This window comes from Nicrophorus vespilloides, unplaced genomic scaffold (assembly GCF_001412225.1).
Source record: "Nicrophorus vespilloides isolate i.1.1-1 unplaced genomic scaffold, Nicve_v1.0, whole genome shotgun sequence".
Lineage (NCBI taxonomy): Eukaryota > Metazoa > Arthropoda > Insecta > Coleoptera > Silphidae > Nicrophorus > Nicrophorus vespilloides.
The window spans coordinates 23080-38107 of record NW_017099798.1 but is presented as its reverse complement, the minus strand read 5'-3'; the positions used below and the strand labels follow the sequence as shown (position 1 = coordinate 38107).

Genomic DNA, 15028 nt, shown 5'->3' with positions numbered 1-15028 from the left:
GTTGACAAAACCTTAAAGTTACTTTCAGAAATTTTATTTCACACATGACTATTAAATTCATCTCAAATTTGTGAGATAATTTAATTAATATAAAACTAAAACAATTTATTTCTCTACTTATTTCACCTCTACGTAAAGAAGGTGCGTCTTCTAATGCAAAAAAAAAATCGGTAATTAAATTTGATATTAATATGTATTATTCATTTTTATATGAATTATTCATTTGTTCACTTTTGAAATAAGTATTATTCTGCAAAAATGAACACTTGATATGTGATAACAGTTTTAATGTAATTCGTATTTGGACGGTTATGGAGAATGAAATAAAACGGCAATACCAAGTTGGAGATATTTTATCGTGCGGGGGAGAAAGCGCTAATCAGCGTTTTATCGAGACTTTCTTGTTTGCTGTTTGCATATGTACATATACAATTGTACTTGTTTTTTTTTTGTTGTTGTTGTTGTTTGTTTTTGCTCTCCACAACATGTGTGTACGAATGTGGAACGTGTCGTTGCGATATTGCACAGATTTGCCTTTTCCTCCGTTCCGATTTCGTTCCCGCAATTAGGAATGGGCTATTATGACACAGACTGAGATGGAAATATCGGACGTGCGTTCGCGCATTTAACAGACTACCGGATATTGTATAATCGGAACTATAGATAATAATAAGAGAGGGCAGAGATACAGATTGTATGCGTGTATGCATGTTGTTTTTTTTTTTTTGTTATGAAGAGAGGAGGACGTTCGATAACTTTTACACCGTGAATCCTGGACAGAGCGCCAATTCTTTGGACCGCATCACCAGCGGATATCCTTTCGCCACGTTTCCTTCGGCTCGTTTACATCACAATACAAAAATCAAAATGACAAAGCAAATCGATTTACTAATTCAGATGATCTAATTTCAATTAATCTTACTCAAAGAATTAGAAGTCTTCAGAAAACATATATTTTTATTTTTGCTTTGAGTGGTTTCTTTCGTTGCAGCGAGTTTTTCAAAGGGCACTTTGTTAATTGCCGTTAAGCATTTTAAAAGTGGCTGCATTTGTGCAGTTTACACATGTTTTAAAGTCAACTAAAATTTAGCAGAACCCAACAAAGCTGCAGTCAATTTGTAAGGGCAGTCCGCAATTGCGTTTCAATGTCGAAACGACTAAATGTCACTAATAGAGGCGTTTAAATTGTAACACCGTTTACGACAAAGCTCTTTTCTGCCATCACATCCATTGTGCTATTTTGTCGCTTTTCCCGTTCTTTATTTTTTTTTTAAATTCTTTTCCTTAGTTCCTTCCTTCCTGAAAGGTGTCTGCATTGAAGTGACAACTCCGTCCGAGTCAAAGATACCTCATTATTTCCGATTCCGAGCGTTTCGTTTTGTTGCTGTTTTTGTTGTTGTTACCTCGTGCCTTCTCTTCTCTTTCAATATCCATTCGGGCTGCTAAACCACTTCTCCGCCCGGGGGGCTGCAAAGCGAAGAAAACGGAACACCCCTTGGGGCGCGCGCTGAGCAAATAATAGGAAACCTTATTCAAATTTCCGACCTTTTTTTTACGCCGCCAACTTCTATCGCCTCCACTTCCCACAAGAAACCTTAGTAGAAAGTTACACATGCACACGAGTAGTAAAAAAAACGAAGATTTGAAGAGAATATATAGAAAAAAAAAACAACTTCATTTAGATTTTTTCTCAGCTTTGCATTTAAATTAATGTTTTAATTATACAACATTTACTTTCCTTCTTATATTTCGTGACAATAAGTTAATTATTCACTATTTAATATTAATGCAGATTTTTCATGAAATTAATAAGTATTTAAAATTTAAAAATATATATTATAGCTTTTATAAAAGTAACGCTAAATTTTAATAAAACTAAAGTCGATTATTTTAGTTAACTTTATAACATAATTATATTTTCATGAAAATGTTAATATAATTAAGCGCATATATGAAATTAATTTAAAAGTTAAAATCATAATAGTTTGCATTATTACATTCAATATAAAGTAGATTATCCGCGGTAATTTGATTATAAAAACAGATATTGCAGTGTATAAAATACTGTAGAATTTAGTTGTTCTAAAGTCCTATGTTATTCAAACCAAAATGGTTTATTCTAAGTTAGTCCATAATCTTAATAATAACTGTCCATAGTTATAATAATTAATAATTTAACTAATTCATTCATTAGTTTATTTTAAACCCTATTGCTATAATTTCAATATGAAATGTAAGTTTGTGTTTATATTTATATATATTACTTATCGTTTTATTATGTTTATAATATAGTTTGGAGGTGTGTTTTGCGTGAAGATTGTTGTGATTTTGTTCTGCGATTGGTCTTAAGAAAGAGGAGGAAACCGGAGGGAAGGTTTCCCATTGGGGATCCGCGTTGCGTGACGACGGGGCGGAGCTTTCTTTATTAAATTTACTTTAAGAAAGTCTCCTTCGAGACGTTCCCACCCACAGACGGATCGCTCCAATCCACGGTAGTCCTGCCGCGGATCGATCATCCTTCCTAGAATATCGAGGCTAATTTGCTGCCGTTTTCCAATTCCTCTTTTTTATCTTGCCATTCTTTATTTTTTTTTTCGCCTCGCAATTTCGTTCTTCGCCCCGCAGCGCAAGGACAAAGAGGTTCGAGTTGGCGGTGGAACGTGCGGATCCCCAGGCCGTCCGTGGATGTATGCCATTGTTTGTTTCGTTCTGACGATGCTTCTGCTGCTGCTGATGATGATAATAATAATAAGTATCCTACTTACAGGACATTACGTCCTGATAATAATGTCTCCATCCTACCGTGTCTCCTCTGCTCTCTGTTCGGGCGAAAAGCGTTCACAAAAACAGACCAGAAAGAGAACAGGATGCTCTCATCATCATCATCATCTAACAACAACAATAACAACCAGAGAGCAAAACCAATCTGAGATTGTAAACTGGTTTTGTGTCATTCTTCCCGTGCTGATTCGCAATTACGCCTTTGTTGCTGAACGGTACGGTTTTATTGTTGCTGCTTTATTATTCGCTGATCTTTGACCAATAAGGATAGGCCGGAAGTCGAGTAGGAGTAACCACCTCGCCTTCTTCGCCACATGCACGATGCGACGTGCGTCACTTCCGGTATCTCCCATTCCACCTGCGATGCCAATCGCATTGTTCCGATCTCAATTACCTCGCGCCGAAGTTGGCAAAGTTTTTTTTCGTTCGTTTGTTGTACACAAACTCTTTTTTTGTATTATTATTACCTTGGCGGCTTCCGGTTTCGCATTCAACTCGTATAAATAAAGAGAGAATAAATCACACGGCACGAAAAGAAAACACCGCTAATTAATCTCAACTTCCTGTTACCTAACCTCCAATTTAATCACATGTAACAAATTCAGTTTCAATTTTAATTGTATATTAATCATATTTAAATTGTTTAATATTTGAAAATAATGCAATTAATTGTAAGTGAATTTAATTGACTTTGAGTGAGCAAACTGTGTAATTATTCATCAAACAAGAATGTGTGTAAAAAAAGTGGTTAATAGATTGCGATGGCGTATGTATTGATATGGCATTTATCGTCTTTCCGTTTCCGTTAGTTATCGTCTCTTTGGAAACCAAAAACAAGACAAGATGTTACACATTGTTATCATTCCTTTCATTTGTTATCGCTGATGGCATTCGTCAAATCTATATATTAATGATAGTTGTTAAATAGTTTATTAAAAGACTGTTTCAGCAGATGTGAGTCAAGATGCTGCGCTTATGTATACATATTTTTATAAACTTCACATTTCTTTATGTTATTCTTAATTACGACTGCTAATTCTTGGGTAAATATAAAGGCTTTTGTGCTCGACGGCAAAAAGGCCTTTTCCTCTCGTAATATACTCTCTTCCAGTACACTTTTTCTCTCTACCTTCTCCCGTTTATGGCTCTTTCTTCTTGGGGGCATTTTCTTTGATGAATTCGCGCGGTTTGTTTCTTTCAATTAATAAATCTACGGACCGAGTTTAGCGCTGCTCTGCGTCCCTTTTCTCCTTCGAGATAAAGAAAAAAAAAAGAAGGGAGAAACATGGACCAAAAGAAATGATCTCTCCAAGCGGAGGAGACGGATTAGGGTCGTAAATGCGCATGCAACAGAAAGAAGATTATAAGAAAACTTACCGTGTTTTGAAGGGAGGGATAACGTGGGGTGAGTTATAGTCCATTTACTTAGTCTGAAACAGAAGAAGAGAAGCATAAAAATGGGTTAATTAGTAATTGGATTATTATTCGGTGGGCGTTAAGATTGTTCTTTCTGGATGCGATCTAGAGTTTCGTTTTGTATGATTAAGAGTTTTAGTTTACATATGATGCAGATACGAGGCGTGTGCAGTGCAGTGGATACGGGCGCAATTGGGTCGACGTGTTTGGATTGCGAGGTTCTTTGAACGGTCGTCGTCGTCTGGAAGCGGCAAGATTTCTACTTCACCCGCATTCCTGTTTTAAATTTCTAATTTTATTTAATCAATAACGAAATTAACCTCTTTAGATTGTGAGCGGTGTTTTCCAGCGACTTTGCGTTCGACTTGCACACTAACTAGATTATACTACACTTCACCTCACCTGGTCTCTATAATACAAGAACAAAAGAATACATTTCGCTTATTGGATTTAGCAAATTGAGGATTTGTTTTTACAACGAAACGAAAACAACACCGATATTTCCATTAGTGTACATTCACATGTTTAAAAAACATATGTATTCAAATCATTTGTATCAAAACCACGTCTGTCTATTATTCCATTAACTTATAAATAATTTGCAATAAAACATAAAACATGCGTAATAATTAATCTACAAAAAATAAACTATAATTTCTTAAACTTGGACTAAAAGAAATAAATACAAATGTATAATATATTTCACATGAGGCTAAAGAGAGCCGCAAAACGGTTTTTTTTTCTATAAGAAAATAAGCACACATAGAATATGAAATAGAAATTAATTATTTCAAAATTTTAGTAATTAAATTCAAATATAATAATGAGAGCCGCAGTTGACTCAAGAATTAAAAAAAGAGATAGTTATTTGCACTTATATTGTGTTATAAGAATATATAAAAACAATTATGCAATAATTTATGAATTATATTTTACGTGTTATTAAATTACGCAGTATTTCACAAGATTTTATAAATACAAGTTATTAAGAAAATGTTCGAAATGATTGAACTGACTGAAAGCGCCATCTACATTAAATTTATACAATAATTTGTACTTGGACTAGTTGCCTAAGTACTACAATTATATAAAATTAAATAATATTAAATATTTAGTTAAAAGTTTTGTGTTTAATTTAAATTTTTAAAATTCATATAAATAATTAAAATTGTTTGTGTAGATTGGTCATGAATTATTTATTACCGTTTGAAAATAAGAAATGCAAGGCAAATTTTTGAGAATGAGATCAATCCTATTGATGTATAATGTGTTGCATAATCATTTGAAAACTTGAACGAAAATAAAAATGTAGATAAGATAATTGTATTTATACTATTATCTAAGTATGTCATGATAAAATGTAATTTCATTTGTATAAGTTTTAAATTTTTGCAAGTATTTACGTTATACAATAATTGTAAATATTGATGATTTATCAAAAAAAAAAATACTGATTTTCATAATTGTTCAATTTATTATTTTATTATTGAGATACATTGGAACTTCGCTTAACGAGTTTAATCCGTTCTAAAAGTTCCGGATTTTTACACGTATAGTGAAAAATACTCAAACATATTCAAAAATACACAAATTTTAAAAATGATGTAGCAGGCGCACAATCCGGGACTTCTGTTTTCATCGTCACTCGTTATGCGAAACGTTGTTCGTTAAGCGAGTCATTTTTCTAACAATTCCTTTTGCTCGTTTAACGAAATGCTCGTTAAGCGAGGTTCCGCTGTACTTTATTTGTTTTGAAGAAGTTATTGAAACATACGGTAGTTTCGTAATGCAATCAAGACTACACTTTTTCTCATTGCAAAGTTTAATGATCAGTTTGGGTATGTTGAAGAGGAGGAGGTAATTGTCCGCGATTACCGTAATTTGTGGTGCAATACAGAATCGGTTTTCCAAAGCCGCATGTTATTTTACACGCAATATTTACGATCCCATCACCACCAATAAATATCGCTTTCCCTTTCAGTCACAAAACACACACAATCACATCAATTGTCATAAATTATAAGCAAATAATTATAGATTGGGATCCATCCTTTTTTTTTATGCAGCCGATTTTGCAATTAGCATTTTCGTCGTTGCACGCAATCCCCTTTTTTTTGCAAGTGGCGTAAATGCAAGGGTTGAAGTAAAAAAATAAATAAATTTAGATGCATAACATATTCGGAAACAACGTGAACGCTCCGCGTGGCATTAGTTGCAATTACCGGTAACCATTTCCGGACCGGAAATGGCAACAAGCACAGGGGGAAAACGCATGCGCCTTGTTGCCGCCACCCCACCGATACTACAACTCAATCTCACCTGTCCAGACTCTACTCTTTTTCTACCGTAGAAAATAATCAGTGTGTATTTGTGTTCTTTTTTTTTCAACAGCCGACCCCTTCCCCGCACGTTTATTTATTTTTTTACTTTCAATCTTTTCTATTTTCATTTCGCTCGCGCACGCTAATTACACGTACGTTTCTTTTCACGTTTCCTGCAGAGAAGCATGCACAGGAAATATAAAGAGAAATAGAGAAGGAAATAGCGCTGACAAAAAGCAGGATTTCCATATGGAAATTATGAAATGTGTACATATATATACACATAATTTTTATATATATATATATAAAAAAATGTGAGTAAAGCTAAAGAGTGGGTAGAATAATAATAATAAGGGCAGCTCGTAATGATGATCAAGTGGAAAGGGGTTAATAACTGAAGGAAATGCAGCAATTAAGATAATTAATGGATTTTAATTGTTGTCGTTGAGCGATTAATTTCTCTCGCCCATTAAGTCCGGTGTAATCGAAGAATTATTCGATTTCTAATTCACAACTAATCACGATTTGTTTTCTGATTAATCCCTTATTAGATAAGTTCTTCATTCAAATCTGAGGAACGTGTGATTATTATTTTACTATTAATTAAAGTATTCTTACCACAAAAATTTAAATTACTTACAAATCATAATTAAGTGATTAAGTGATTTTAGCATTTGCACAAATCACCTAAAAACCGTTAATGTTATTATAATTGAAGTAATTGAAACAAAATGAAAATACATTAAGAATGTTGCAATTATTGTAAATTTGTTTAATTTTAGCTTAAAGTTTGTTCAATTTTTTTAGTTCTTATTTAAAAAATATCTATTGATTAAGCTGAAATAAATGAAGAAAAAGTAATTTAAATTTTTTTTAGACTTAATTGGTATACAGATTAGTATTGGAAATTGCAAACTGAAAGAAAATATAATAAATGAAGAACAAATTGAATTTTTGAATGTAATAATGATTCCTCTTTTATTGTAAAACGTTTGTAAAACAAATCATAATTAAAAATAAAATTAACATTAGTTGTTAAATGCTTTTAATGTTTATAATTATCATTAGCATAAATCATTTATAGAATTGAAGTAATTTTAATAAAAAAAATAGCTTAAAGTTTGTTAAATATTTTAGTTCTCATTTAAAAATCTATTGATTAAGATGAAATAATAGAAGAAAAGTTTTTTTTTAATTTAGATTTAATTGTATACTAATTAGTATTTGTAATTGATAAAAAATAAAATAAATTAAGAACAAAATTGATTTTTTTGAATATGCGAATACACTGATTCCTTTTTGAATTAGTTTGTAAATTTTGTATACAATTTAATTATAAAAATAGAGTTTTGTTTTGTTTGGTAAAGATTGTAAGAAAAGTTTAATAGAATGATGTTATTAAGTATTGTTTTTCATTTCATTTGCTAAAATAGGTTGAAGAGGTTTTGCAAGAAGTAAAGCATGGGAGTTTTTTGTTGGTAAAAATTGTAAGAAAAGTTTAATAGAATTATGTAATTAAGCATTGTTTTTCTTTTCATTTGCTAAGATTGGTTGAAGAGGTTTTGCAAGAAGTACAGCATGGGTGTTTTTGTTTGTAAAGATTGTAAGAAAAGTTTAATAGAATTATGTAATTAAGCATTGTTTTTCTTTTCATTTTATAAAATTGGTTGAAGAGGTTTTGCAAAGAGTAAAGCATGGGAGTTTTTTTGTTGGTAAAGATTGGAAGTACAGCATGGGAGTTTTTTTGTTGGTAAAAATTGTAAGAAATCTTTAATAGAATGATGTTATTAAGTCTTGTTTTCTTTTCATTTGCTGAGATTGGTTGAAGAGGTTTTGCAAGAAGTAAAGCATGGGAGTTTTTTGCTGGTAAAGATCGTAAGAAAAGTTTAATAGAATGATATAATTAAGTATTGTTTTTCTTTTCATTTTATAAAATTGGTTGAAGAGATTTTGCAAGAATTAAAGCATGAGAGTTTTTTGTTGGTAAAGATTGTAAGAAAAGTTTAATAGAATGATGTAATTAAGCATTATTTTTCTTTTCATTTGCTAAGATAGGTTGAAGAAATTTTGTAAGAAGTAAAGCATGGGAGTCTTTTGTTGGTAAAGATTGTAAGAAAAATTTAATAGAATGATGTGATTAAGTATTGCTTTTTGTTTGTTTCTCAAAGATTGTTTGAAGTGGTTTTGCACGAAGTATAGCACGTGGACACGTGGAGACCACGTGTTTGGCGCGTTGCGTTTAATGAACAGTCGTTGTGGTCGACCGCAATTAACCATAATGTGTAAACTAGTGACCAAATTATGTACAGAGTGAGAGTGTATGTGTATGTCGAGGTGCGGGGGTGGAGGCGTCGGCGGCGGCTACCAAAAGCAGGGGGGAAGGGAGGAGCGGAGGTGTCATTGATGCTCCGCGCCCGATTGATATCGCACATGTGTTTAGCAAAATACATTAGTGAATAATCTATTAACACTGCCGCTATATACATCGAATGCACTATATACTATATAGTAAAGGTGTTAATGTGTTGAATACTACAATTACACGTCGATTATTGTTTGCCAACGCTAATTTGCGCCTTCTGTAAGACGCAAGTTTTGTCATCAGCTGTTGAAAGGGTGTGCAATGCACACGCGCTCAATAACAACAAAAATAAAAAAAAAAGTTATGTACAGAACGAGAGAGAATAAATGAATGAATAACAATAAACATATTTATGTTCGGTCATTTTATTAATTATGAATGCACGCGAATTGGAAGTCAATTATTTACAATCGATGTAGTTAAACGGCGAGCAGTGCTGTGGAGGGGGCGGCGGACACTGTATAGGTCAGTGTCAAATATGTGTGAATATTAATGTAATTGAAACTGATATTGTATTTAATAATTAACCTGTTTATTGGCTGGACCGATTAAATTTTTAGCGCCCCAATTCACCGCCGACCGACCAACCTCCCCCCTCCCTTCCCATCAACACTACACCAATAATATTATATATTTTGAGCATAAATAATAACCGATTACGATTCAATTCATAAATGCGTTCATTTAACTTTTGTTTTTTTTTATTTCAGAAAAAAATAATAATATAATGAAAATAAATCGATGGACGCATTAATTATTTTCGAGATTATGAATGGATCTTTCGCTTGCTGCAAGCTAGGCCACCGCAGACGCAAACCTTACGTCAACAAAGTTGCATAACCGCGTCGACCAATTTTAACACACTATTAATTTTACTTACACGCCAAGCAATTAGTTCGGCATGTTTGATTGTAAAGTTACAAAATCACTCATTAAATCTATAATCTCATTCAATTGATACGTTACTATTTAATGCAATCAATTAATTCCATTATTTTACCTTAATATCTAGGAATTTTATATCTCAATGAATTAAACACAATTGTTATAAAAGCTTTGCAAATTTACATAATTGCTATAAACATTTTCTAAAATTGAATGTTTCTATTATTGATTTTGAGTGCACTTTTTTTCTATTAATTTATAATATAATTTATTTATTTTGGTGGATGCGACGGGTCTATCCACACTTATGACCTTTATTAGTAGTTTTGTGTAATTAGAATAAGAGATTTAGAAGAAATAATATAAAATTATATAAATAGACTAATTATGTTTTTTGTAATTATTTAACAAAAGTTTACTGAAAATAACGAAATCAAAATTTGATTCAATGAAATAAGTATTAATTTAATACATTTTTGAATTTTTTTTTGATTTAATTGCTTTCTTATAAAATATAATTTTGTAGTGTGTTTACTTAAATAAGTTAAATACTTTATTTTTATATGTATTTTGTATATTATAAGAATAGTAATTATGCAAGTGCGTCACGTAACGTGTGTACTAAATGACTGATTCAAGCATTCTATGTGAAATACAGTAGAACCTGTCCTTTTACGGTCCATTTTTATGCGATTTTTTTTATGCGGTTGATGAAATCCAACCAATTCCATTGTAATATTTTCTATCAGCGTGCATATGTACAGCCTGCTTAAACGATTCTGTTAGTCATTTTTTGACCAATTCATCACAAGAAGATGCGAGTTTTGGATTAACACGAGAAACACTGAATTATGTATATGCATTTTTGAAAATTTCTCCATATGTACAATGAGAAATGTGTAAATTAATTAATTATTTTGTTTGGATGCACTTTCTCATGTATTTCGTAAATCTTTGGCGTATTTTCTAAGTTTCTGTAATATATTAAGTTATTTGTTATATGTAAGATTTTTTTTTGTGCGGTTTTTATCTACCGAACAAAAGCTGGTTTTACTGTATAATGTTTTTAGAAGTTTTCAAAAGTTATCGTCGCGTTTGAAAATCTTATAAATATCTGAAATATTTTAAACAGTAGATTAATCAAGAATTTATACTTAAATTCTGCATTATTAACTTGAACAATTATTACAACAAAAGGAGAGAGTTGATAGGTTAGGTATAAAAGCGATAAAAAAAACAACAAACAAAACACAATAATAGCGTATATATAATATAACGACAATAAAAATAAAAATAAAACAACGGCACAAAACATCGATTTTTATTCACAAAAAAAAAACAGCAAACAACGTCAACAAACGTAAAATAATAAACACAAAAAAAAACAACAAAAAAAAACGTATAGATATAATAAATAGAGGAAGCAACTTCAAAGAAAATTATAATAAAAGAAAAATATAATGATAATGTTAATTAATTAAACAAAGAATTTTTATGTTTTGATGAATATAAAATAAATGTAAAAGATGCGTATGATTCAGGTGGTAGAAATTATATTATGGCATAAAACTCGGTTAAAACGTAAGAAATAATTTGATAATTCTAATAAGGAAAATGTGTAGTAAATTAAATTAAGAATGATAGAAATTGTCTTCGTTGTTAATTAAAGTGTTGGAATATATTTTTTTTGCAGAACTTAAAACACGTTCATTTCAGCGTTTGGACAACAGAAAATTTCGACAAAATTCAATTTATTTTTTCACTAAACTAACTGAAATTAAATTAAATGAAAAATATAGTATTAACACCAATTCAAAGCCAGTAATTTAATTGAACTTATTTCGAAGTTTTAGTTTTTTTTTCGTATCGGACTTAGAATATTTTCTGATCAAGTTGAAAATTCAACTAAGTCCTTTTCATTTTACAATTACTGGAATAAAACTAAATCAGTCAGTACATTACTAATTTACAATGTGATTACAAAATTAATACCTTCAATTACTTATGATTTTGATTTATAAATTAACTTTAATTAAAAAATTTAAAGATTTTTTCTTTTATAATTTTTTCTAATTATAAAAACTTAACGCGAGGTTTGTAATAAAAATTAATAAATGTGATTTAATTGTTTGTTAATTTTTGTAATTTGTAATTTTTAAAGATTTTATACTAGCAAATTCGTTTTGAGACTAAGTCCGATAAGTCCGGGATTATTTCACTTTTATTTAACATTTTTAATAAATAAATTAGTTTTGTTAGAAATACAATTTTATTTATTGATTGAAATGAAAATTTATTACTTATTAATATTTTAAAGGTTTTACGAAAATCTATTCTAAGTCCGATTCGAAATATTTAGTTTTTATTCTATAGAATAGAAATATTATATTAATATTTTTATACTCACTGCGCTTCGTTTAATGTGTTATTTGAGATTTACTTTACTTTTAACGATAAAATTTGCTTTGATCAACTTGGTGATTTAAAAAAAATAATTTACTTACATTTATGTTTTAAATTAAATTAACGAACTGGGAAGGTTGTTGTGTATTGTAAAAATTTGTAACGAAATCGCGTTATGTTTGTCGGTTTCGAGCGATTGTTCTGTGTGTTCGGAAGAGGGAATCGTCGGACGGGCGAAACAGAAGAGATTGAATTTACAGATTCCGTCGCGGAGGGACATTTACGTTTAGCGGAAAAAGCGAACGAGTGGAAGATAAATACAAAAAAAAGGGGTTGGATGTTGTTGTTGCTGTATTACTGTGCGGACAAAATAAATGTGTATATTTCTGCGTTACCGGAGGGGACGATGTTTTATGTTTGTTTGATATTCGAAAGAGAGAGAGAGAGAGAAAAAATATTCGTCCGAGATTTTCAGCAGAAAAATAAATAATATTAATGATGATAATATTAGCATTATTGATAAATATTTTTTGAAAAAATTAAATTAAATGAAGTGTTTTTTTGCTAAGAGATATTTCGATGTTTGTGAGTGAGTGAGTGTTAGTTGAATAGAAGGGTGAAGAGAACCGGTCCATGCATACGTACTCAAATACAACAGAAAACATCCACATGGGGTGACTCTATTAGGTTGTGAAAAGTTCGTTTACCTTCGTTTGTTCTTTCTTGTCCGAGAACCGAAAAAAGAAAAAAATAAAAAAATAAAATGAAAATTGAAGAGCGTAACTGGGAACTAGATGAAGTTATCCATGGTTTGAATGTTTGTACGCGTGTCCTTGTTTGGCGTTGCGAAAGTTTATTTTCGTTGGATATTCTTCGGTTCTTCCAGTTATTGCGCTAATTTCACTTTGCTGCTAATGTTAAAGTCCATTTTGCCGGCTCTCGTTTCCTCCCCGAATTGCTTTTGTAACTTGTATCGCGAGAGATGAAGTTCGTCGAGCACAGAATTGGATGTATAGCGTTTTAGTGTTCGTTCGCGCACTCAAAAATCCAGTCGGAGTAACAATAGAAAAATCAAAATCAATGAATGAAGTAACGAAAAAGTAAAGAACCGAAGCGCACACACAAACACACGCACCGCCGACTTGTTGTTTGTTTGTTTGTTGTTGTTGTCGCCACTCTTAGCTGTGTGTCTGAAGTCGCAAGTCCCAAGTCGCCGACTGGGGATGTTAGGTAGTAAGCGAGCGTCGCGACGCTGAATCGCGTTCACCCTGCGCGCAGCGGATTGCATTCGCTGGGCACGGGCACAGAGTAAGGTCCTTACGCGACGAAGGATACCGAAGGAGTGAGAAGGCGAGCCGAGCTAAGACATGGGTATAAGGCCGAATCCTTTTGGGGAAAGGAAACGACGGCGGCGGCGGATGCAGGATGCTCGGCCGACGACTGACGGAAGACGTCGCGGGAGGGAGCGTCGCGCGCCGGCGTCGCCACCCTCTTTCTCTCTCTCCCTCTCTAAGGGGGGCCCCGAAAACCAAGCAAGCAAACCGAAACCCCCCTACCCCGTCCCCCTAGACGATGCCCGACGACGCTGCCGACGCCGCCGCCGCCGCCGACACGCCTCCCCCCTTCGTACCCTTCTTCTTCTCCTTCTCGGGGGGGAGATTCTTCTCCTCACGCGTCGCGTCCCCCAAAATCGCCACCAACCCCTTCCCACTCCCACCCTGCCGCACGCGCGATAATTAAGTTTGAAAACTTTGAAAAAAAGATTTTTGAAATGCGCTCGCGCTATTTAACAAGTACTTTTACCAATTTAAGAAAAAAATAAAAAAAAAAAAAGGCTTTTACAAAAGCGAGCACCAAAAACATATTTTCATGATGAAAATCTGGGAAACAATTGCGGGACGGACTACATCTATGTACACGGGATAGATAACAAACGGGACGACGAAAAACAAAAAGAAATTGCATTCCAATCACGTCGCCCCTTCTCAACAATGCGTGATTTTTTTTTAAATTTTCCATTATTCGTTTTTTAACTATTTTTAATTTTCCTTATTTTCATTTCAACTACCACGCTGAATTTATACCTCAACTCATACATTATTTATTTTTTTTCAAAACTTCTACTTTATAAACAAAAAACAGTTCTAAAACAATCATGCAAACTAATTGTGTTTTATTTAAATTTCGCACTTCTTAATAATCACTCGTCAGATCCGATCCACTCGATGTAAAAAGTAAAAAAAACATAGTACATAGATAAATATATATATATTTATATATATTTTTGTTGTATATGTATTCTTACTATTTAATTTACTTTTTACTTTTACTTTCAGTTTCGTGCACTTTAATCCAGATTGAACTTCTCGTCGCACTTGAACTTCACTTGGTTTTAAATTTTTGGCGTGTGTTTCTTAAATTTGCGCTTGTTTTCTTTCGCTTCTCTTACCTTATTTATGCAGTTGCTCTTGATGTTGTTGATGTTGACGTTGGTTTTGTTGTTGTTTTGCCGGTGTTGCTGTTGTTGTTCTTGTCGTATGGTCGGTGTGCAGTTTTTTTTCTTTCTGGTGAATTTAGCGATTCTGTAAACGGAACGTTCCTTGTCGGGTCTTAGGAAAGGCGGCGCACACATGTAGCAGCGTTAGTATTATTTTTAGTATTAGTAGTAGTAGTAGTAGTAGTAGTAATAATATAGGAATCAACACACTTAGGGGACATGGTCATGAATGCCCTTCTTGTGGCACACTATCAGCCCTTACTGCGGAGTGGGGAGGACGCATGAGCAGCGTCGCGACGCCAAGGATGCCGATGAGTGGCGCCGCGGAATTGAAGCGGCCAAAACGATGAACTAACATCGATG

At 32.6% G+C, this 15028-nt stretch overlaps 1 protein-coding gene across 6 annotated transcripts in view; it reads right to left on the bottom strand.

Moving 5' to 3' along the window:
• The window catches only part of LOC108565639 (homeobox protein prospero), a 42813-nt gene extending 28131 nt beyond the window's left edge, over positions 1–14682 (bottom strand). For 5 of the 6 annotated variants that reach the window (XM_017925196.1, XM_017925199.1, XM_017925201.1 and 2 more), the window contains exons 1-2: positions 12876–13601; positions 4159–4211 (exon numbers count right to left, since the gene is read on the bottom strand). The gene's annotated coding sequence lies outside the window, so the exon portion shown is untranslated. Of the gene's footprint in view, positions 1–4158; positions 4212–12875; positions 13602–14617 lie in introns of those variants that run through there. The other variant, XM_017925198.1, reaches the window with a different exon arrangement.
• Between the last annotated feature and the right edge of the window lie 346 nt (positions 14683–15028).